Source organism: Rana temporaria, chromosome 1 (assembly GCF_905171775.1).
Source record: "Rana temporaria chromosome 1, aRanTem1.1, whole genome shotgun sequence".
Lineage (NCBI taxonomy): Eukaryota > Metazoa > Chordata > Amphibia > Anura > Ranidae > Rana > Rana temporaria.
The window spans coordinates 577,116,609-577,141,737 of record NC_053489.1 but is presented as its reverse complement, the minus strand read 5'-3'; positions in this window follow the sequence as shown (position 1 = coordinate 577,141,737).

Here is a 25,129-nt window from a genome sequence, read left to right as displayed (position 1 = left end):
AAACACATGGCCAAACAATGAACTTGGACAAGAAGTGATTCACTCTTAAACCAAGTAAGGGGTTCTTTACTGTTAGAGTAGTAAATATGTGGAACTATCTTCCACAGTTCGTGGTGTCAGCAGAGAGTGTGGATTAACTTAAAGCATTTTTATCTGTGTTTCTTAGCAAACACAATGTACAGGGATGTGGAAAATGGTAGTGACATACTGTAAATACACACAAACACATACTCAGGTTGAACTAGATGGACCAGTGTCTTTATTCAGCCTTATAAATTATATAATATATATATGACACATTTGCTTTTCAGCATCAAGAGTTTGGAGTTCCTGGAAAAGCGCCTCCACCCCTATACAAACCCTCAACCAACGGCCGAACGAACGGCCCTCATTTACACAGGGTCACGGTTAATTTAAATATAGCCCGCCCACTACATGCCTACTTTAAATTAGGCGGGGTTACGCCGGCCCATTTGCGCTACGCAGACGTAACTTAGGGAGCAAGTTCTTTGTGAATACTGGCCTTGCCTCACTATGTTACGTCGGCGTAGTGCAAATGGGATGCGCTATGCCGAACTAAAGATGCGCCTGTCTTTCTGAATCCGGCTATATATGTTAGCCTTGCGGTTCCTAATTTCCACAAATATTTTCTGTCTGGACAGTTGACGGTGGCACATCACTGGCTGACTGTTCCTCCGGATGATGCCTCTGTATTCCTGAAAGCTGCCTGTGTGGGCTCATATGAGGCTCTGTCCCATTTGGTAAATCGATGTTTGAGGGCTCCCTACCCGTTGACACCCTCCATGCGCTCAGTGATGAGGGCATGGGTTTTGGCTCAGGGATTACAATCGCATAGTTCCACCACTTTCTCCCCTAATATCCCACTGTGGAGGAACCATAATCCAACTCACTTTTTTGAATACCCGGACCCGGTAGTGTGGACTAAGTATGGCATTAAGCTTTTGCTCCATATTGTATCGAATGGTCATATATTGTCATTTGATGAACTCAAACTAAAATATAACCTGCCCAATACCCACTTCTTCAGGTACATTCAGCTGTGCTATGCCTTCTACTCGCAGTTTGGTGGGGAGCCTATATAAAGACCTGTTCCAAGAGACGACTCTCCTCCTGGGACCTTGCAGGAGAGCCTGGGAGACTGTAGCTCCGGGGTTAGACAGAGATGATGACTGGGACGATATGTGGGGATCTGCATTTCAGTATCTAGTTTCTAGTAGAGATAGATTGATTCACTACAAATTCTTACATAGAGTCTATCTCACCCCAGCAAGATTAGCAAGGATTTTTGGGGATCAGCAGTCTCTATGTTGGAGATGCGCTGCTCCTTTGGCCAACTTTATGCAAATCTTTTGGGAGTGCCCACGGATTACACCCTACTGGCAAACCATTGCTGCCTGTATACGAGCGGTCACTTCTATCTCGATTCCCTTGTCTATTGAGGTGTGCCTATTGCATCTGGTGGAGCCCCTGGCTACTACCAGGGCTATTCGCAAGCTCCTAACCCTATTACTATTTTATGGCAAAAAAACGTATTATCCCATTGTGGAAGAGCTCTGTGACTCCTACTATAGAGGCCTGGAAGGCGTTGGTCAACAAGGCATTACCCTTTTGCAAAGCTACTTATTTGAACAGGGGGCGCTGACCAAATGTTTGGGGGGGATGGATGGCTTTCATGGACACGGCATATGACTGATTACATATAGTTGTGACACGCTGACCCTTTTGCAGGTATTTTGGCACTGGACGTGAATGTGTTTGGGATGATGGAGGACTAGTGGGTAATTGAGGGGGTTTTATACTGACCATTTGGGGGACAGGAGACCGTTTCCCCTCAGTAGAACTTTTTCTTGTGTAGGTGGGGGGGAAGGGGGTTTATGGCGGAACCGCTTTCCTGCAGTTATCCACCAAGTCTACTTGGAAAACCATGTGACTGTGTCCCATATCTGGATGGACCGCCTCTGACTGGAGGTTCACGACAACTGTGTTCCTATGTAGGCAAGGTTTTGGGGAGGGTGTATCACCAGTTTAGTGTGATACCTTTTGTGTTGTTAAATCTTTTTTTTTTTCTATGTACTGTGTACCGGTGATCTGTGGCCGGTTGTTTTCCACGTTGTGTGGACTGTTAATGTATGTTGTATAAAAACACTCAATAAAAAAATGATTTACAAAAAAAAAAATTATATTTTACTTGACCATGTAGGGTTCCTCTCTCTGAAGGTAATACCTGTTTACACTTTACCTTGTTGTGGTCAACAGTTTATGCCAGGGGTGTCCAAACTTTTTTCAAAGAGGGCCAAATTTTATGAAGTGAACATGCTTGAGGGTCGACTATTTTGCCTGACATTCTTTAAACCATTAAAATTTGGTCGAAGTGTGTTCGTTCGAGCACTAATACACTGCCAGCACAAATTCTGTTGCCTTTTGTGGCTGTGTGTGGTGAAAAGATGAGCTTAGGCGTGTTATTTGGATATACCCTATTTATCAGCTTAAAACACGCACCTTAAAGCAAAGGTTCTGCCGATTTTTTTTTTTAAGTCAGCAGCTACAAATACGGCAGCTGTTCACTTTTAAAAAATTTACACTTACCTGTCCAGCACGCCCGCGAAGTCAGCAGCCAGAGCTGAGCAATCGCACGGTCCTCGGCTGCTTCTGCCGCCATCCTCGGTGAGGGAATCAGGCAGTGAAGCCTGACAGCTTCACTGCCCGATTCCCTACTGCGCATGCGCGAGGATCTGGATTCCCCACGGGGATCAGACCCGGAAGTGGTGCAAATACCTGTCTCAGACAGGTATCTGCACCCCCCTCCCCCCTGAAAGGTGCCAAATGTGTCACCGGAGGGGGGGAGGGATCCAAAAAGCGGAGGTTCACTTTTTGTGTGAACCTCCGCTTTAACTTTAAAAAGGAAGTGTCAGGAATAAATCTTACATTTTAAATAAAGAACTGTGAAGCAAAATAAGGGTCAGTGCCCATCAATGCAGCCTAATCAGTGCCCATCTGCAGCCTCATAATTGTCATGAATGCAGCAACCAACAATATTGCCATGAATGCAGCACCCACCGTATTGCCATGAATGCAGCACCCACCGTTTTGCCATAAATGCAGCACCCACTCCATTGCCATGAATGCAGCACCCACTCCATTGCCATGAATGCAGACTCACCATTGTCAACAGTGCAGCCTGATTCATGTCCATCTGCAGCCTTGAGGAGACAGGGAGGGGGCAGGACGAGCACCGACAGACATGCAGGAGAAACTCCTGTTTTCTCGGCTGCCTCTTTAATTGAAAGCCAAAATTTTCTTTTACACAGGACGCCATGTAAACAGGAAATACTCCTGTATCCTGTACTGCACTCGTCCTGTCCCCTCCAAGGCAGCCAGCATTTATATTTGTGTGGCCCCTGGCGCTCGGGGATTCATTGTGAGCCACAAAAGATATATATGTCAAAATTACCAGGCGGGCCGTTCGAAACCGAAACGCGGGCTGCAATTGGCCCGCGGCTCAGACTTTGGACATGCCTGGTTTATGCACAAGACAGCGTTTCCTATCCGCAATTTCATATAATCATTGGAGGGGGCCAATTGTGGCCCCCCTTCTTTCAACTTACGGGCCTCATAACATTTCTGATGTTATACCAGCTTCACTCCCCTTTTTATCTGAATGTGTAGGCTTGCTATTGGGCCTGCTTGATCTGATTATGCTCTGATTTATCCTGTGGGTGTACCTCTTGGGCGTTCCCTGCCTCTTAAGCCTAGTACACGCGGACTGAATGTCGGACAGCATTGGCCAATTCAATAGAAAGCAGATGACATTGATTCAGCCCATGTGTATGGCAGCTGAAGAGGCATGACCGAAAGAGGCTCAAATAATAACCTTAACAAAAAAAAAAAAACAATATAACATTTTCAACTTATTCCTCTCCATTCCTTAGCATTTGAAATAAAGCTTTGCGAGGACAGGCAAGCTAGCGGGAGGCATTTTTAAAGAATGAAAAAGTTGCCTATACTTCACCACTGCATGCCTACACCCAGCATTGGCACGGCACCCCCATTTTTGTTGTCCATCATCTAGAATGGGTTCTGATCTAGCAAACAGTTCTCTTATAATCCCTTCAGCTCTGGACTTTAGTGCACTGCAGTGCTTTCCCTGCAGGCAATGTAAATGTTAGTGTTGAGCGGAATACGCCATATTAGATTTCGCGATATATCACGAATATATAGACGAATATTCGTGAAATATTCGTTAAAATCGAATATTCGTGATATTTTATAAAAAATAAATTTTTTATGCGAATGCGAAATTGATTGCGAAATTCTCGTCCGCGCATGCGCGCTAAGAACACGCGAGAACGGAGATCATTTCCTGGATCTTTGCCAGAGACTAAACACACACTAAACTAAGCTACCTTAAAGAAATGTACACTTACACTAACTACACATAAATCTATCTAACACTAAGCTACACTAACCTGGACAAAACAACACAAATCTGAGCTTTTAGAAAAGCTGTTGGGTCTTTTGCTTTGAAAAAAGCAGTTGGTTATAGAAGCAGGAAACTCAGAACTGAAAGCACTATAGGAAGCACAATGCTCTAAGCTCTAAGATCGCAATACACTGGAAAAACGCACAGAAACACTCCACTCTCTCTAGCCACCTTGTGAATCTGCACTGAAATACTGCTGGGAGTGATCTTATATACTGGTCGTGCAGGCAGGTTCCTATTGGTTGCTATGGAGGTTGCTAACCTCTGACAACTGTGGTAGGAGAACTCTGATTGGCTCTGATGCAAAAGAAGGGCGGAGAAAGTATTCGTGAATATTCGTAATACGAATATTCGCGAAAGCGAATATTCGTCAACATAAAAGGATCGCCTCAGCTACTCGGCCCAGGGTCTCTAATCATACCAGCAATGCTTTTAGACGTCGATGGAGATCACTAGGATGTGATCTGTTTTAAAAATAAATTAGAAAAAATACGAATATTCGTAATAGCGAATTTTGACCGCGATATTCGAGTTATTCGCGAATACTCGAATATGCAATATTCGTAACGAATATTCGCAATACGAATATTCTTGAGCAACACTAGTAAATGTGGCCCGTATCAGCAACCAATCAAACGCTCACATTGAATAATCACATCAGCTGCTGAGAAATCTAGCAGAACACTGAACATTGAAGTGGGGTGATTAGAAGCCAGACACCTGCTGTGCATGGAGGACAACATTTAAAAATATTGCTGAGGTCAGTGCGAGGGGAGGGGATGTTTGTTCCTTAGTTAGAATGCTAGCTCTGCTTACTGTTACAGCTAATAACAGATTTCTCTGACAGTCATTGCTTAGTATAATGCCAGACTGTACTTATTTTGTTCCTTAGGCAGTTTCAGCAAAGTGAAAGTGGAGCTCCAGCCAAACCATTGGGTCCCAGTGACCACCCAGAAAGTAAGGAGAAATCTTCTAAACGGGGACACAGAGAGCAGTACATGTCGACAGACATTCTGGTCCTTACCAACTCTATTCAAAGCTACAAAAACAAGTTTTGTTTTGATAAATTGTCTTAGATATGATCATTAAAGTATACTGTATGTGCTAATAAATATGTGTTGTACGCCAAAGGCCATTCAATGGTCATAGAATTTCCTGGAGTCCAACCATGATGTTTATGGATAGAATAGCTAATTAAACTTCTTTGGAAATTGTCTAGCAAGATGACTTCCCTCAAACACAGAATTTGGAAATTCTGCAAAATATTTTTTTATATTTGGATGACGTATAGGAGAAATTAGAACCTCTGTCTGGCTTTTATCAGTATCTGGAGCTTCATTGGAAGAATTCATATTCCTGTCCTCCATGGTGACAAAACAGTGGGAACGTCTAATCAAATCTACCATGTCTCCTCCCCTATCTGTCGCTAAAGAAAAAAAATTGTCAAAATTTTAATTGTGTTGCATGTCCATTATTTTTGCTATTTCCTAGTACCTATGAATAATCATAAGACTCAAGGAAAGGGAGCCGAGCTATGCGCAGTGAATCGTGACTTTGGCTTCTGGAAAATAACTTGGGAATAGCCACGTGATAAATGATGCAGGAAATCATACAGCGGGAGAGGATGCTTGTGGCTGAACTTCGGGGAAGACATGCAAGTGATCTTCCATGGACAGGAGATTATTTGGGACAGATTAAAAATGTATTTTGTATGCATACAATGCGATAATCCTAGTTGGAGTGTGAAAAAATCTTTCTGGAATACTGTATTTGCTGGCGTTATAAGACTACCTTTTACACTTAAAAAGAATGGTCAAAAAGCAGGGGTCGTCTTATACGCTGGGTCAACTGCTCAGATGCCTGCTGGATGTGCGGTAATACTGTATGTATCTTCGGCTACATACAGTATATACCACTTAGCCAATCCTGGTGAGCGATGTATGCAAATGAATACAGAGCCTGCTCGGATTATAGTAACAACCTCTGCCAATCCGAGCAGGCTACATACAATAGCCTGCTCGGATTGGCTTTGAGAGTCAGGCCCCGTACACACGTCCGAGGAACTCGACGTGCCAAACACATCGAGTTCCTCGTCGAGTTCAGTGTTGAAGCCGCCGAGGATCTCGGCGGGCCGACTTTCCTCATTGAACAACGAGGAAATAGAGAACATGTTCTCTATTTGGCCGACGAGTTCCTCATCGGCTTCCTCGCTGAAAAGTCTACACACGACCGAGTTTCTCGGCAGAATCCAGCTCCGATCGAGTTTCTGGCTGAATTCTGCCGAGAAACTCGGTCGTGTGTACGGGGCCTCAGAGAGGCGTGGGCTGATGATGTTACAGCCTCTGCCAATCCAAGCAGGCTTTGTATTCATCAATAGAATACATCGCTCGCCATGATTGGCTCCAGCTCCAGCAAGAATGAAGAAGAATATGGCTCTAGAAGGAAGAAATATGAAGCGCTGAAAGCCTTGGAAGGGGGGTCGTCTTGTACGTAAAAAACTGTAAAATTAGGGGGTCGTCTTATACGCCCGGTCGCTTTATACACCGGCAAATACGGTACTTTCTGACACCAGAATGATGTCACATATTTTTGGATTATTGAGCCAATGCATCTGCATCAGCTCAAAAAGTCTTAAATAGCATATTGGGAAAATGTATTAGAGAGTTAAATCCATCACTGACCATTTATGCTTATTGGATGACATGAAAACACACGTCAATCAGCCATTCATTCGATCTACCTAGGACTTATGTTAATGAGAGACCTGTGTCAATGTAGTAGAATGGAGCCATTCATGGGATGCTCCTGGTGAAGGGGGCTGGGAGATTACGCTCAGTAGGAAACCTATCACTGCAAATGGCCAGAGGCACACGTGTTACACAGGGCAGAGTCTACCCGTACACCCGAGGGCACATATGGTGCACATATTTACTGCTCTGATGTACAGATAAGAGCTGCATTGGTCAACACCTCCAAGACTTAGAGAGGAGACCACACAGTTAATAGGTTCTGTTTGACAATAACGCTTCAGTCAACACCCTCATTAGCAATTTTTTTTTCTGATGTTACCCTTTTATAAATTCCAGAGGGTTTTTCTATTAGTAATCAGTTCAGTGAATCTTGTTTCTTCAGCTGTATTTGTGCAAAAACATTCATCAGTGTTTCCTGATGTCCTATGAGTGGAGATGGCCATGGGTTAATGTGTACCTTTGATGCAGACATATTTTTTCGGTTGAAACAATATCAAGCTTTTTAACTTATAGCAATCTAAACGCAGCTGTTCTTAGTAAATTCACAGTTTTATAATATAGGTTCAGCTCCAGGACTGCATTTTTAGACCGATTACATGGCCAGGGTGGTAAGACTACTAAGGGGGGCCCATAAATACTGTCTGATCAGGTCACAGCAGGCCTACCTACCTTCACATTAACGGCAGATCACAATCTTACAGTTGTTACTGTAGGCCGAGGAGTGCATGCTGTGAACTTCCATCACCAAGTGGTTCCAAAGGCAGAAGGTTTTTTTTATCTTAATGCATTCTATGTATTAAAATAAAAAACCTTCTGTGTGCAGCAGCTCCTCTCAGTCCCGTAATACTTACCTGAGCCTCATCTCGACCCAGCGATGTGCACAAGAGACTCAGCCATTCGAGACTCTCCCTCCTGATTGGCTGAGACACAGCAGCGGTGCCATTGGCTCCCTCTGCTGTCGATCAAAGTCTGTTAGCCAATGAGGAAAGAGAGGGGGTGGGGCCAAACCGCAGTTCCATGTCTGAATGGATACACAGAGCTATGGTTCGGCTCGGGTGCCCCCATAGCAAGCTGCTTATTGTGGGAGCACTCGACAAGAAATAGGTGCCAGGAGCACCAGTGAGGGACCCAAAAAAAGGAGAATTGGGGCTGCTCTGTGCATTGCACAGAGCAGGTAAGTATAACATGTTTTTTTTTTTGTTTTTTTTATAAAAAAGCGAGACTTTAGTATCACTTTAAAAAGGAAGTAAACCCCGATGCGTGTTACTTCCTCTAACTTTCCCTGCAAAGGTAAAGCATAATAGGCTACTATGCATTGCATAGTAGTCCATTATGTGACACTTACCTGCAGTAGAAGCCTGCGATGTCACCGTCTTCCACGCTGGCAGCGAGCATCCATCTTCACCCCTCTTCTTCCAGGGGCCGCGAACTCCGGCTCTCTGACTGGTCAGAGTCGCGTGATGTCACTCCCGCGCATGTGCGTGGGAGCCACCTTTCACAGCATGACCCCGGCTTGAAATGACACAGCGTGCCCTTTCAAAATGGCGCATGCGCCGTTGAAGTCGTCGCTTGGGGAAATTGAAAATATCTCCGAGACCGTGTAGGACAGGCATATGCAATTAGCAGACCTCCAGGTGTTGCAGAACTACAAGTCCCATAAGGCATAGCAAGACTCTGACCTCCCCAAGCATGACACCCAGAGGCAGAGGCATGATGGGACTTGTAGTTTTGCAACATCCGGAGGTCCGCTAATTGCATATGCCTGGTGTAGGAGATATTTCGGAGATATTGCAAGCACCTACAGGTAAGCCTTAATCTAAGCTTACTTGTAACGTGTCCCCGAGGGTTTACAACCACTTTAAGACTTTTTTTGCATTTTGGATCGAGCAACGGAGGGCTATAACCCCTGTCAGATTTTTTTCACCATCTGTGTCCCATTTCAGAGTTTTTCCTTCACTTCCTGTCCAATAGCCAAACAGGAAGTGAAAGGAAATCACTGCAAATTAAAAAAAATTCCTTTGGGACCCCCAGGTTACCAGAACTAGTGTCCTTATTGGACAATTTCCCCCTCTACTTTTCTGGGGACAACCCAAGATTTGGGATTTTTTTTTACTTTAAATGATAATGGTAAACAGGACAAATAGAGGGAGAATCTCCTTGACGGGGACACAGACAGCAATAAAAACTGACAAGTGTTCTAATCCCTCTCCACTCCATCCAAAATTAAAAGAAAAGTTTGGCCTTTAGTTATACTTTAAAGCAAAACAGAAAAAAAAAGACATTTAATGGTGTATTAATGATTACAGACCTGTAATAATGTGTGTTTTTTTTATATCTGGTTATAGTTCTGCTTTAACTACTAGAGGTATGCTGCAGCATATGTCTACATTACTAGCAGTCAGCTTAACAAAACCTACTACTGTACGGGCATATTAAGGCAATTATGCCACCATTATGTCTGTCCTCCTGACTGTGCTCACTCACCAGCCTACCTGGCTGCGACCAGTTGTCCACCCTGGAGTCTGTGGGCAGTGCTCTCTCCCGCTGTCCTCTCCTTGCTCTCTCTTGTGCCTTCGAGTCCAGAACCTTTTCATGTGTTCTTGAAAGTGGTCCTGACTACACCCAAGCCCAGGCCCAAGATCACCCCCCTCTTCACAGTTGGGAGATCCCTCTAAGGCCTCAAAAACCTCAGCACTCTCTCACATCATCTCTTCCACCTGAAAACTCCTCCCCAGCTGGGCTGACCCTGGGTATTTGAGGAGGCCTGCCCCCTGCCAATCCAAGTTGGGGATTGGTCAGGGCTCCGCAGAACACCTCAGGTGGCTCCACTTCCCCTCCAGCCTCTCTTTCCAGAAAGCACTAGGACCTTCTACAAATAAGTAGGAGATCCTAGTGATGTTACACACCAACCAGCCACTAGCAACCAGCCAGGCCGGCTTAAATATACCTAACCTCTAGAGGGTGCTACATGCCTATAAAGTATTAGTTGGAGTTCGACTTCAGTTTGTTACTGTACTTCAAACACTCACATTCCCCAGATTGACAATGCTGCTGTCCATAGGTGCCCCTATGCTCATTTATTCACAGTGGGAGCATAATAATACAGGAGGTGTGTTACTGGCCAGATCACCAGGTGAAACACAGGGAAAAATGGCAAAAAAAAAATAAACCCTAATACAGTCACCACATCTAATGACTGGTAAACTGCAATATGTTAAACTTTTGGTTTTGGGTGTAAATGGTTTTAGAGGCTGAATTTTTTTTACACACCAGTGCCCCCATAGCAAATGGCTTGCTATTGGGGGCAAGGTGGAGGAGCGCCGGCGAGGGACCCAAGAAGAAGAGGATTAGGCTGCTCTGTGCAAAATCACTGCACAGAGCAGGTAAGTATAAACTTTGTTATTATTTTTTTTAAAGCCGAACCTTTAATACCACTTTAAGGCTACAGACTAACAAGCACCTTTTTGTGTCGTTTATAGCTAGTGCTTGAAGGCCAACATTCCATATTAAATGTCTGGCTAGGGAATGACCTTCTGTACACCACACTGGAACAAATACATTTATTTGTTGACATCTCCATGGCAAAAAGAGGATTTCTGGTATTTAGAATTTTATTCATTACTTAATCTTATAATTATATCGCTTGCACCTTATTATGCAGCTAAATTCTTATCCGGATTTGGTTCCATATTTAATCAGATTTTTTTTTTTTTACTTTACATAAACAGTTTTTTTAACACCTTTAAATGTAATTAAATACAAATTCCATGAGAAACAAAAACTCTATTATTGTATAAAAAAAAGGCTGAGTAATTCTTAGCGCTCAGATGTGTTATGCCCTGTACACACGATCGGTTCATCCGATGAAAACGGACCGATGGATTTTTTCATCAGTTTTCCGATGAAGCTGACTTTCATCAGTCTTGCCTACACACCATCGGTTAAAAATCCGTTTGTGTCAGAACGCGGTGACGTAAAACACTACGACGTGCAGAGAAAAATGAAGTTCAATGCTTCCAAGCATGCGTCGACTTGATTCTGAGCATGTGTGGATTTTTAACCGATGGACTTGCCCACAGACGATTGTTTTTTTCTATCGGTTTTTTAACCATCAGATAATTTTAAAACAGGTTCTAAGTTTTTTCACCGAAGGATAAAAAAACGATGGGGCCCACACACGATCGGTTCGTCCGATAGGAAAACGGTCCATCGGACCGTTTTCTTTAGATAAACCGATCGTGTGTACAGGGCATTATTCTTTTTTTAAATGGGTTGCAACATCATACGGTAGTTGAAAATAATAGGAAACTGGTTCATTTATTAAAAAAGAACTGTTTAAGGCCTCGTACACACGATAGGTTAACCAGAGGACAACGGTCTGATGGACCGTTTTCATCGGTCAAAACCGATCGTGTGAGGGCCCCATAGGTTATTTAACCATCGGTTAAAAAAAAGCCAACTTACTTTAAATTTAACCGATGGATTCCTAACCGATGGGAAAAAAAACGATTGTTAGTAGGCACAACCATCGGTTAAAAAGCCACGCATGCTCAGAATCAAGTCGACGCATGCTTGGAAGCATTGAACTACGTTTTTTTCAGCACGTCGTTGTGTTTTACGCCACGCGGTCTGACACGATCGTTTTTTTAACCTATGGTGTGTAGGCACGACGGATCATCAGTCAGCTTCATCGGTTAACCGACGACAATGGTCAATCAGACCGTTCTCACCGGATGGACTTATTTTTATTTTATTTTTTGCGCTATAAACAAAAATAGAGCGACAATTTTGAAAAAAATGCAATATTTTTTACTTTTTGCTATAATAAATCTCCCCCAAAAATATATATATAAAAACAAAAAAAAACCTCAGTTTAGGCCGATACGTATTCTTCTACCTATTTTTCGTAAAAAAAAATTGCAATAAGCGTTTATCGATTGGTTTGCGCAAAATTTATAGCGTTTACAAAATAGGGGATAGTTTTATTGCATTTTTATTATTATTTTTTTTTTTTTACTACTAATTGCGGCGATCAGCGATTTTTTTTCGTGACTGCGACATTATGGCGGACACTTCGGACAATTTTGACACATTTTTGGGACCATTGTCATTTTCACAGCAATGCATTGTTTACTGTGAAAATGACAATTGCAGTTTGGGAGTTAACCACAAGGAGGCGCTGAAAAGGTTAAGTGTGACGTCATTTGTGTATCTAACTGTAGGGGGGTGTGGCTGTAGGTGTGATGTCATTGATTGTGTTTCCCTATAAAATTGAACACACGATCGATGACGCCGCCACAGTGAAGAACGGGGAAGCCGTGTTTACACACAGCTCTCCCCTTTCTTCAGCTCCGGGGGCCGATCGCGGGACTCCAGCGGCGATTGGGTCCACGAGTCCCGCGGTCGCGGTCACGGAGCTTCGGACCGGGTCGCGGGTGCGCACCCGCGACCCACGGCTGGGCACTTAAAGAGGACGTACCTGTACATGCTTGTGCCCAGCCGTGCATTCTGCTGACGTATATGTGCAGGAGGCGGTCCTTAAGTGGTTAAAAGCAAAATGGAAGGATGAGGTAAGTGAAGGAGGAATGCACTAATGTAAAGGAAGTTATTTAGGATTTTTTTTTTTTACCTTTACAACCCCTTTAGGCCGGAATCACACTAGTGCGGTGCGAATTTCAGCTCTCTTATCTCTGCAAAGAGATAAGAGAAGTGTTCAGCAGATTAGCAACGTTTTAGATGCGAATTTGGAGACCTGGGAGAAGTTCCGGGTGAGAGGAGAGTGGGGGAGAAGTGTATTGAGCTGAATGAGAGAAATTCCTGAAGAGAACTGAACACATCTGCGAATTAGATGCGTACCCATAGAAGATAATGGGACTGAATTTGCACCTGAGCCGCACCGCAAGACATAAAAACCGCACACGGTTTGGAGGCAATGCGCAGTGCGAATGCATCGCACATATGTGAACCAGCCTCATTGAAAACAATGTATTTTGAAATGTCCTGCGAATTGGATGCCGTTTAAGTCGCACTCAATTCGCATAGGTGTGAACCTGGCCTTAAAGGAACACTAAAGGTTCTTTTTTATTAGATCAATTGATTGCTGTAAGCTAGAGCATTTAAATATCACTTACCTCGTATTTCCCTTTTACCTCGTATTTCCCTTTGACCTCCAAAATACAGTAATCTAGGTTTGAAAATGCCATTTCCTGTCTCTCCTCTTCTTGCTTTCCACCAGCATCTGAGCCGTTTTGCATGGTGGAAAGCAGAATGTGCTCACCCCCTCCCTATGACTACAGCCCTGCGTGAAGATGCTCTCTTATCCCTCACAGGCATGGAGGCTAAGCCTAATAGGAACTGTAGTTCCCATTAGGCAGCAATGTAGCAAGAATGAATGTGCACCGCAAACCAGGAAGTCAGTGAGAATAATGATTCAGGAGTGACGGAGGTGAATAAAACAGCTCGATTTCAACATGTATCAAACTAGTTATAATGCAAAACATTACTTTTTACTTTATCAGCTACTGTCAGACTTTAATTTAAGAGGAAAATAGTTTTGTCTTTACAACCCCTTTAAGCTAAAGAAAAAAAAATGCAAACAAAAAATATATTTGCACTCACTCGGGACTGCCTCTAGTGGAAGTACTGCAGTATTACAGTAGCACTCCTCTACATTTTTCCATTTTCTGCATCACTAGATGATTATAAGCATATGTGTTTCCTAAGGGCTAAACCTCTGCTGAGGCCCTTTACATGTCAGCTGTTGACAAATGAAAGATGGGAGTATAAATAAAAGTATATTGTTTTTGGAGGTGTTATTTAAACCGTAGACAATTGCATGGTTTGTATGGCTAAATAATCTGCAGCTTTATTTTTTACAAGTGTCCTTCATAGCCACCTGGTCGCATTAAATGTTATATATGATATGCATTCTGTCACCTTAGCCCTCTTTGCCTTGTGCTAACAAACAAAGATGGTTGTATAGCTGTGTGCCCCTTTGCCATCAGCGTCCAGCTTGTTTTCTTAAGTATATTGGGTCATGCACCACTTGCGCTACTCCATACACAGCACATGGACCTAAAATGTGACTTTTTACAGCTTATTTGCAACTCATCATCTCCATCCAATCTGTAAGATATTTTTGAGCAAGCAGACAAGCCACAGAGATGTGTGCTTTATTTCCCAGTAAATGCTAGAATACGTGAAAAATGTCTTTATAGCGAGTAGGTAATTGCTAACAGGACAGGGACTTAGTATGCGCTCCTCCGAAAAAAAGAATTTACTCAAACTGTACGCCTAAAACTTTTGCCATAGGCCTCTTCCCTCCTGGTGGGAGATGCAAGCAGGGGTGCTAATATCACATTAAGACCTGATTCCAAGTCTAGATATGCTAATTTCATCTGGCCAAGGTATTAATCCTTCTAGGTCACATCTATTATACACAATTAGCCAGCAGTGACAGGACATTCCATGAGACCATTCAGTCATTTCCTGCCAGGAGGGCCTGCAAGACCTTTTGTTGGAGTTCCTGGAATAACGGTGTCTCGCACTCGGCTGATGTGTATGTAACAGATCATTTATCTGCTAAATGAGTTCTTTAATGATCACAGTTATTCTAATCTCCTATTTCACTATCTTTTTTTACCAAACCTGTAATGAATCAAATCCACTTTGGCTGTAAACATTTGCGGGTGTTGGTATTAGTACATAGTCCTTGCAGATAATTAAAGGGATTATTGCATATTTTTTACCTCAGATTACAGGTATTGGGAGTGATTTTGGCCATGCTAGGTGCTTAGAACTAAAGATAGCTTGGAATGTTCTTTGTTCTCACCTCGGTAAAGGAAAAAAATCATTTAAGACGATGTAAACCCAATCATTAAAATCGAATTAAATGCAGTGTTAAATCCAAAAACAAAAGATTAATTAATCGCAGATTACCAATCCCTAAATGCGGTGGTAGCTGTATTATTTTCTTCTTTATTCTGGCTTTTTTCCCTTTATTCTTATTTTTGCAAGCTCTAACAAGCACGGCCCTCCTGTATTATAATAATAATCTGGCCAGTAACACACTTTGGCCCAGATTCTCAAAGGGCTTACGACGGCGCAACGCAATGTACGCCGTCGTAAGTCCTAATCTGGGCCATCATATCTATGCGACTGAATCAGTTACGCATAGATATCCATTAGATCCGACAGGCGTAAGGCTCTTACGCTGTCGGATCTTAAATGCATTTTTTTTTTCGCCGCTAGGTGTCGCCTCCGTCGTTTTCCCCGTTGAGTATGCAAATTAGCAAAATACGCAAATTCCCGGACGTCCGCGCGGTCGACGCAGTGAAGTTACGACGTTTACGTTAGATTTGCGCCGCGTAAAGTTAAACCTGCTATATGAGGGGCAACCAATGTTAAGTATGGCCGTCGTTCCCGCGTCGAAATTTTAAAATTTACGTCGTTTGCGTAAGTCGTCCGTGAATGGGGCTGGACGCCATTTACGTTCACGTCAAAACCAATGACGTCCTTGCGACGTCATTTGGAGCAATGCACCCTGGGATATTTTCCGGACGGCGCATGCGCAGTACGTTCGGCGCGGGAACGCGCCTAATTTAAATGCTCCACGCCCCTACCCGGCTAATTTGAATTAGGTGGGCTTGCCCCGGGTGATTTACGCTACGCCGCCGCAACTTTACAGGCAAGTTCTTTGTGAATAAAGCACTTGCCTGTAAAACTTGCGGCGGTGTAACGTAAATCAGATACGTTACACCCGCCGAGTTTTACGCCCATATACGAGAATCTGGGCCTTTCTGTTTTAGGGTGGTGCCACTCTGGGTAGAGGAGCAACGGAGACACTTTTGGACAGCAGCATTGTCATTGTCAGCTAATCCATTTTAAAGCGGAGTTCCACCGGCAGGAAAAAATAAAATAAAAAACAAATACTGGAGCTGCTAACTTTTAATATTTGGAGACCTACCTGTCCAGGGAGTCCACAATGTCGGCACCCCAGCCGATCTTCGGATCGACTCCCAGGTGCTACCGCTGACGTTCCTGGTAAGGGAACCAGGCATTGAAGTTTATTCACTCCTGGCTCTGACTCTGATTGGTCCCTGCTGTCTTCTGCGACGGGGGGAGGATTTGCCGGACATTGGGTAGATCACTGGAAGTGGGAGCAAATACCTGGATTCTGCTTCCCCATCCCCCCAGAAAGGTGCCAAATGTGACACCGGAGGGGGGGGGGGGGGGATCCGGACAGCGTAACTTCCATTTCTGGGTGGAACTCCGCTTTAAAGCAGTTACAGCAACAATTATTTTTTTCCTTTTGGGATAAAGGTTTTACATAAATGAAGAAAATCCAGTGGCATCACTAGGGTTGGTGTCCCCTGCCGCAGTAAAACACTAGGTGACCCCCTTCCCCATTGGATTTAAATAGACAAAGTTGCGAGGGGCAAAACTGGACTTTAGTCGTACGGTATGAATCCACAATACTGGAGTGTATATAAAGAATACTACATTTTATCAAATAGATAATTGGGCTCTGTCCTATCTAGCCTGCCACAGTGCCCCGCATGGCCCTGGGCAGGCTAGTTTCAGGCTGGCACCGGCCATTGTAAATGATGCAGTTGGTGGCAGCGTGCTGAACTGTGTGCTGTTACAGATAGGGGTGACACCATCGTGCTTCCTACTTGATGGTGTCACCCCTTTGGCGGGTGTTACCCAGGTGTGGTCCACACCCCCCATAGCGACGCCACTGATAATAGCTAACCATTGTAAGCACCCCTGTCAATGTTAAGTTTGTCTTAACAACTGTCTAAGCTCCTACTTCACTGAAAACAACCTTCTTGACCCCTTACAGTCTGGCTTGCACTCGCAGCATTCCACAGAAAGTGCCCTATTAAAACTCACTAACAATCTACTAAACGCTATAATCAATGGCCATGATTCCACATTCTTACTACTAGACCTTTTTGCCACCTTTGATACTGTTGACCACCCTCTCCTCCTCAACCTAGATCAGGGCCGGTGCTACCACTAGGCAAACTAGGCAGCCGCCTAGGGGGCACTGCTGCCTAGGGCGCCTGACCACTGGTGTTCCTACTCTATTCTCTCTGCAGCAAGTCTCATCAGCAGGCAGCCGCAGTTCCGTTCCCTTACCGTGTCAGAGGCACAGCGGTGGCGGATGTCTGTGTCTGTGTCCCGACTCCCGAATGAATGGAAGCAAGCAAACATTCATTGATGGGCGTCGGTAGGCTGCATTGATGGGCGCCGGTAGGCTGCATTGATGGGTGCCGGTAGGCTGCATTGATGGGCGCCGGTAGTCTGCATTGATGGGCGCTGGTAGGCTGCATTTGATGGGCTCTGGTGAGGCTGCATTTGATGGGCTCTGGCGAGGCTGCATTTGATGGGTACTGGTGGACTGCATTTGATGGGCGCTTCATTAAAAAGGTCGGGTATACATGGGCAGGGCAAAGGTGGTGGAGTCAGGGGTGGAACAATGGGGGGCGGCAAAATTAGGTTTCACCTAGGGTGTCAAAAATCCTTGCACCATCCCTGACCTAGATTCTGCTCTTTCCTTGCTCAACTTCTATCTATCATAGTGATCCTTCAGCGTTACCAACAACTCCTCTCCTCCTCTCCACTTTTACTTTCTGTAGTGGTCATTCAAAGCTCTGTTCTTAATAACCCTCTAAGTGCTACTTTTGCTGGAAAGCTTGGTCTGATAAGGGAAAGAATTATCAGGTAAAAATAAATTAAAACAAGCTTAAAAAAAGAAAATGAATGCAGCCACAACATCCTAAAAGGAATAAGCTGCAATATAATACATTTTTCGGTTTAATTCCTTCTTAAGTATTAACAATTATCATTAATTATTTTGAATAAAAGATGCAGTTATGCAAATATTTCAAATGTCATTTTCAATATGTTTATATCTGCAGCTTTCATTCAAAATAATACGAGGTGATCCTTCCATAAAGGTAATTGTGTGTTATTGAAGGACAAAGCTCTGTTTGTGTCTCCCAACTGTAAGATAGGCTTTCAATGGAGCCTCATGCCGCATACACACGATCATTTTTCGGCTTGTAAAAAAGGATGTTTTTTAAAAATGTCATTTAAAATGATCGTGTGTGGGCTTCACATCGTTTTTCGGCTTCTGAAAAACGACAAAAAAAAAATTCGAACATGCTGCATTTTTGAACAACGTTTTAAACAATGTCGTTTTTCGGGTTGTAAAAAATTATCGTGTGTGCGCAAAAACGATGTGAAAAACCTGCGCATGCTCAGAAGCAAATTATGAGACGGAAGCGCTCGTTCTGGTAAAACTACCGTTCGTAATGGAGTAAGCACATTCATCACGCTGTAACAGACAGAAAAGCGCAAATCGTCTTTTACTAACACAAAATCAGCTAAAGCAGCCCCAAGGGTGGCGTCATCCGCATGGAACTTCCCCTTTATAGTCCTGTCGTACGTGTTGTACGTCACCGCGCTTTGCTGGAGCATTTTTTTAAAACAATCGTGTGTGGGCAACTTCGTTTTAATGATGAAGTTGGAAAAAACAACGTTTTTTTTTTCTAGATGCCGAAAAACTTCATTTTTTACAAGCCGAAAAATGATCGTGTGTACGCGGCATCAGGCCTGGTTCACACCTATGCATTTTTTTGTATGTTTTCAGTTTTGCAGAAACACACTTAACATGGTTTCCTATGGATGTAGATCACATCTGTGCATTTTATGGAAAGGACCACGGTATTTTTCTGGTTTTTGGTTCCATAGACTTTAATGGCTCAAAAATGTGTATTGAAAGACACAAAATGCACCTGGAATATGCAAACTGCAACCTGCATAGGTGTGAATCAAGCCTTAAAGTCTTAATACGCATCACACAGTCTTGTCTGCTGTTATCATGATTAAGAAACTCTCAAAGAGAAATTCCACACAGTCATTGCTGGAGTGAGTGCATGTAGATAGGAAGTGGCTTCAAAGAGTCTGCAGGAGGTCAATTGGGATTACAAAATGTAAAATGTATTTTATTTAAAAATGGCAATTGTTTATGGTGCTTTAGCCAAATAAATGTAATTTTTACAGTTTTATTTATTTTTTTATTTTTATTTGTAAACAGGGACAAGGCCGTGCAGGCCGACATTGTATAATGTATACAGTGCATGCACAAGATTAGTTACACAATAACGGTACACAACATACACAGAACATTGCGAACCTCCTGCCAGGCCCCAGCTGTATACCGCTAGCACCGAGTGGCGCGTGTGTCTCCGGGGAGTACCCTAAAGTTGCTGTCGAAAGGGACTGCGGTGTCCCCCAAAGGGGACCCCGTCCCGTGTCGATTAATAGCAGGACGTCTGGTCCGCGCAACCGGTCCCTTAATTTTCCCTTTATATCCAAAGAAACCCCCAGAGTGGGGGTGTGGAGAATTCCAGAGGAGAGAAAGTCGGAACTAAAGATAGAAGAAAGAAAGAGTGGTCAAGGATAGAGGAGGGGGGAGGGGGCAGAGGGATAAATCCCCCTACACGTAGGCTCCCGAAGGGGGGAGTTCCCCTACTTTGTGGCCCTACTCTCCGTTATGGGGGTGATCTGGGGCGGGAGGGAACCCTCTGAGAAGTATACGTTCACACATCAGCCGTGGGCTCTCTCAGTGCTTGGCACTCAGCCGAGTATATGAAGATATTCCACAGTTGCCAGGTATTGGCGAATGTTTCCTGTCTGTTGTGCGCTGTGAGGATGAGGTCCTCCATGCGTTTTATCTTTTCCACCTTCACGATCCACTGGGGAATGGTCGGCGGAAGTGTAGCCTTCCAGTGAAGTGGAATGCAGGCCTTGGCTGCATCCAAAAGGTGCCTAATCACGGATTTTTTGTATACTTTCTCTGGAATGTTAGATGCATGCAGGAGAAAGAACGCGGGGTCGGCTGGAATTTCGCGGTCTGTGAATTTCTGGGCCACCTCACCAATCACTCGCCAGAAGTGACTTAGGCTGGGGCAGGACCAAAAAATGTGCAGCAGCATTCACCTTGTCGGCCCGGAAGCGCCAACAAAAATCAGACGTCGCCGGGAAGAACTTGTGGAGCAGTACTGGGGTTCTGTACCATCTTGACAGAAGTTTGTAGCTAGTTTTCTGGGTCTTGGCGCAAATGGAGGACTTATGCGTAAACCTCAGGATGCGCTGTGGTTTGGCCGTATAGAAATGATAATGTAATTCCTCCTCCCATTTGAGTATACCCGGAGGTACAAAATCTGCACACGGTGTGTTTAAAAGATTGTAGGCCAGGGAAATCATATGTGACGTGGTACCTGAGGTGTTGCAGAGTTCCGCAATAGTGTTCCATCGCCCCCCCCCCAAACTAAAGTGGGAGGCCTGGTAGAGGCCCGCCTCGCTCAGCCTCCGAAAGGCCACATCCTGTATGCCCGGCGTGAACCGGGGGTTCCCCAGTATGGGATACAAAGGTGAGTTGGTTCAGGATACAAGTGACTGCGAAATGAGTCTGGCGCAGACCCGTATCGTGTTGCCATTCAGTGGGTGGTGTTTGGACTCCGCCGACACGTTCGAGGAGCACCAGGGCGCTCTGTTGAGGAGAATCTCGCTCTGGTCCTGCTCCATCTGCGCCCAGAGCTTGTTTTCCTGATTACGACACCAATCTACAAGCCTGCCTAGGTGAACTGCTTGGTGGTAAGCGTGGATATCCGGCAATGCAAGGCCCCCCTGGCATTTGGGTAAGACTAGGAGTTTAGCCGAGAGTCGCGGGTTCTTTTTAGCCCAGATGAATTCAGTAAGTGTGGACTGCACCTGTTTAAAATATCATGCAGGGACGTGGATAGGCAGTGCTTGCATGAGATAGAGGAATTTCGGGAGGATTGTCATCTTCACGATGTTGCAGCGGCCCACCCAGGTGTTTAGTCCTGTATGCCATTTGTTCAAGAGTACCCGAATCGTCCGCAGCAGGGGTGGGAAGTTAAGATCGTATACCCCTAAGATTGTTTGGGGGATGTGTGTGCCTAGGTATTTCAGGGCGGAAGTCGTCCACTTCAGTTTGAATCTGGCTCGCAGGTGTGTGAGTTGTGTGTGCGGTATCCCCACGCCCATGGCTTCCGATTTGGCGTAGTCAATTTTTAAATTGGAGAGTACTCCATATGGTTCGAATTCCCCTAAGAGGGTTGGAAGGGAAATAGTGGGGTTGGTGAGGGAGAACATAAGGTCGTCGGCATAGGCCGACACCTTATGTTGGGTATGGTGTATTGTCACTCCTGATATGTCAGGGTTAAGTCGTACGTGACAAAGAAATGGTTCCAACGAGAGGGCAAAGAGGAGGGGTGACAGCGGGCAGCCCTGTCGCGTTCCGTTAGTGATCGGGAAAGGATCGGAAGACACCCCATTAGCCCGGACTCTGGCTGTTGGCGACACATAGGTCGCTGAGATCCAGTTCATCATTTTACTGCCTACATGTCTCAGCGTAGCGAGCATGAAGGCCCAGCCGACCCGATTGAACACCTTCTCCACGTCGGTGCTCAGGAAAATACTAGGTGTCTTAGTACGGGTGGTGGAGTAGAGCAAGTTCAGGACTTTAGTGGTGTTGTCCCTCGCCTCCCTTGTTGGGACAAAGCCCACTTGGTCTAGGTGAATAAGGCGGGGGAGGTGGGATTGTAGTCTGGTGGCGATAATTTTGGTGAACAATTTAAGACCTGTATTAAGGAGGGAAATAGGACGGTAACTCCCGCAACACGATGGGTCCTTGCCCTCTTTAGGAATAACGGAAATCTGTGCTTGTAATGTAGAGGCGTGTAGTGTATCCCCCTCTGTGAGGTCGTTAAGCATTTTTACCAGGTGATCACCCAGAGATGGAAGCAATGTCTTGTAATATTGGAGCGTGAGGCCGTCCGGTCTGGGTGCCTTTCCCAATTTGGTGTTGCTCACTGCAAGCTGTAGCTCGGCCAACGTGATGGGGGTCTTCTAACAGAGCGCGCATCTCAGCAGGTAAGGTGGGCATGCGGCAGGAGATTATGTAGTCTACCATATGGTCTGAGGATTGAGCTGTCGTGGATAGGTTGTAAAGTGACTAATTCTTACAGTTTTCATCCACTTTGAAGGAAAAGAGGGCTCAACGTTGTAAGAGCCTGTGTCTTTAAAAGATTAACTAAACTGTTATTTCAGTGTTTGTTAGTTTCTGGAGGAGGAGAGCAGCCACAACAAGGTATTAAGGTATGCAGAGGCTTAGATCCACACTGGGAGTTCACAGAGGAGGAGCGGCACATGACAAAGGACCGGCAGTTCTCCTAACTTCAAAACCTACTGCCAGCGCCGTCCCATGGCCAGGAGAGGCGGGCGGCCCCTGTTGGTAAAAAAAACAGATATCGGCGTATAACACGCAGGCATGGTTTACCCTCTATTTTCAGGGTAAAAAAGTGTGTGTTATACGCCGATAAATACGGTAATTGCACAGTCCCTCTTTGCCATAAAAGTTAACTTAATCTAAAAAAAAAAAACATGTTCACTGCATTTTAGACATGCCACAAAAGGACCAGCTGACATCATGTCAGTGATTCTCTCATTACCACAGGTGTCAGGCCTCGTACACACGACCGTTTTCCTCGGCTAAATCCATCAAGAAAAATGCTGGCAGAGAATTTTTGCCGAGAAAAACGGCGGCGTGTATGTTTTTCGTTGAGAAAACTGTTGTGGATCTCGACGAGAAAAAAAGAGAACATGCTCTCTTTTTTCTCGTCGGGAGTCTCAATTTCCTCGTCGTGTTTCTCGTCGGGCTGGTTTACGATGAGAAACACGTTCGTGTGTATGCTTAGAAACGGGCGCATGCTCAGAATAAAGTATGAGACGGGAGGGCACCTTTGGTAAAAGTAGCGTTCGTAATGGAGATAGCACATTCGTCATGCTGTAACATACTGAAAAGCGCAAATCGTCTCTCATCAAACTTTTACTAACATGCAGTAACACGAGATTAGCAAAAGCATCCACAAGGGTGGCGCCAGTGGAATCGAACTTCCCCTTTATAGTGCCGTTCGTACGTGTTGTACGTCACCACGTTTGAAAACGACAAGATTTTGTCTTGACAGTGTGTATGCAAGGAAAGCTTGACAAGATTCTCGTCAAGCCCGACAAGAACCTCGTCGAGGAAAACAACGTTTCTTTTACGACGAAATTCTCGGTCATGTGTACGAGGCCTCAGTGTTGATGAGGACAAAGCTGAAAATCACTCTGTAATGCTTCTTCTAATTTTGACTGTCCTATCATCCTGGACCACAAACCTTCCTCACTGTGTTATATGTTTTCTGCTGCACCATTGGCATGGTTATATCTTCTTAGTCTTCTCCATAAAATTATCAGAAATTTGTGCTTAAAGTAGAACTATAGGCAACACTTATTTTTTAATTTTGGATAGAGCCTCAACCACACAGAAACATATGAGGGGAAAATTAACCTTTTCTTTGGGAGGTCTGAATTTGCCAGATTTGGCCATGCATGTGTATAAGCAAATCTGCACAATGCAGTCCACCAAACACCCCAAATATAATTTAGAATTGGTTAGGGGAGACAAGAAAATGTGCATCTTAATCAAATGCTGGCTATCAAAAGACTGGATTTTCTATCTTCTCTGATTAATATCTGAGTGGATAATAATAAGAAAGCAAGGCAGAAAGAATTGAATACACATGCTGCTTTTAATACATAGGATTTAACATGTTTCTGTGCCAATAATCAACACGATTAATTCAGATTTTATGGGCTGAAAGCGGTACCATTTTTTTGCATGGAAATTTGGCGTTTTATATTGTAGGACTGTAATTCTTATAAATAACTCACTTAAATCTGTCCAAACAAGAGTCTAGTAGACATCCCGGGTATAATAAAATTTGAAACACAAAATCATAAATTATAATATAATAAATAAATATAAATATTTATAACACATAATATAATAATAATAAAAAGTATTACTTTTATTTTTTTGATGACGAATTTCCCCACAAATCACTATCGCTCAATTCTGCAAGTGATTCTAATTTATTATCGCTGTTTTTTAGCTGATCTAAAATCACTTTTGACATAAAGGGACACTTTTTGGTTGCTATGGACAATTTCCAGTTTCCAGGCAGAAAGAACAGTTTTTATTATATAAAAATGCACGTAGGACACTGGGCAGACCAGGTGAGTATTTTTTTTTTTTTTTTTGTTTACAAACTTTTATTGAAAAAATAGATAGTGGTACAGATCAATATAAAAAAGAGTCATTATAAAAGTTACGATTAGCTTATATAAGAAACAGAACCAATGAAAGGTACAGCCATTGACATATAAGGTAATAAGCATCATCAAAGATAGGGGTCAATTAACAGATCGTGATTCAATGTACACTGTTGAAATCAATACATATCATAGCGGACATAACATTTGAATGGGTCTAGGCTGTGTTGAAATACAGGGAGGAATATTCAGTCCAGGGGGACCATTTATTATTGAAGATGTGCATCGTGTTTTGTAATGTATGGGATATTTTTAGGTGAGTATTTTTTTCATACAGTACTGTAATCTATAAGATTACAGTATACTATATGTATTGTGTTTATTTACTTTTTTAAATTTGGCGCCGATCTCCGCCCCGATATGTCGTAACGTCGCAGGGAACGGAGCTCGGCGGCACTCGGGCACTGTGTGAATCGAGCGAGGAGGACACCGTGCTATCACATAGCGGGGAGGCATTGCAGGATCCAGGGACAAGGTAAGTAAACCCTGCCTGCCTGGATGCTGCGAGGCGATCCCGAGTCTGGCTCGGGGTTACCACTTTTGGTTCTGAAATTCCACCCCGAGCCTGACTTGGGAATGCCGCCAGAGGGGTTAACAGTTTTGTGGATTTAAAAGATGTTATCTC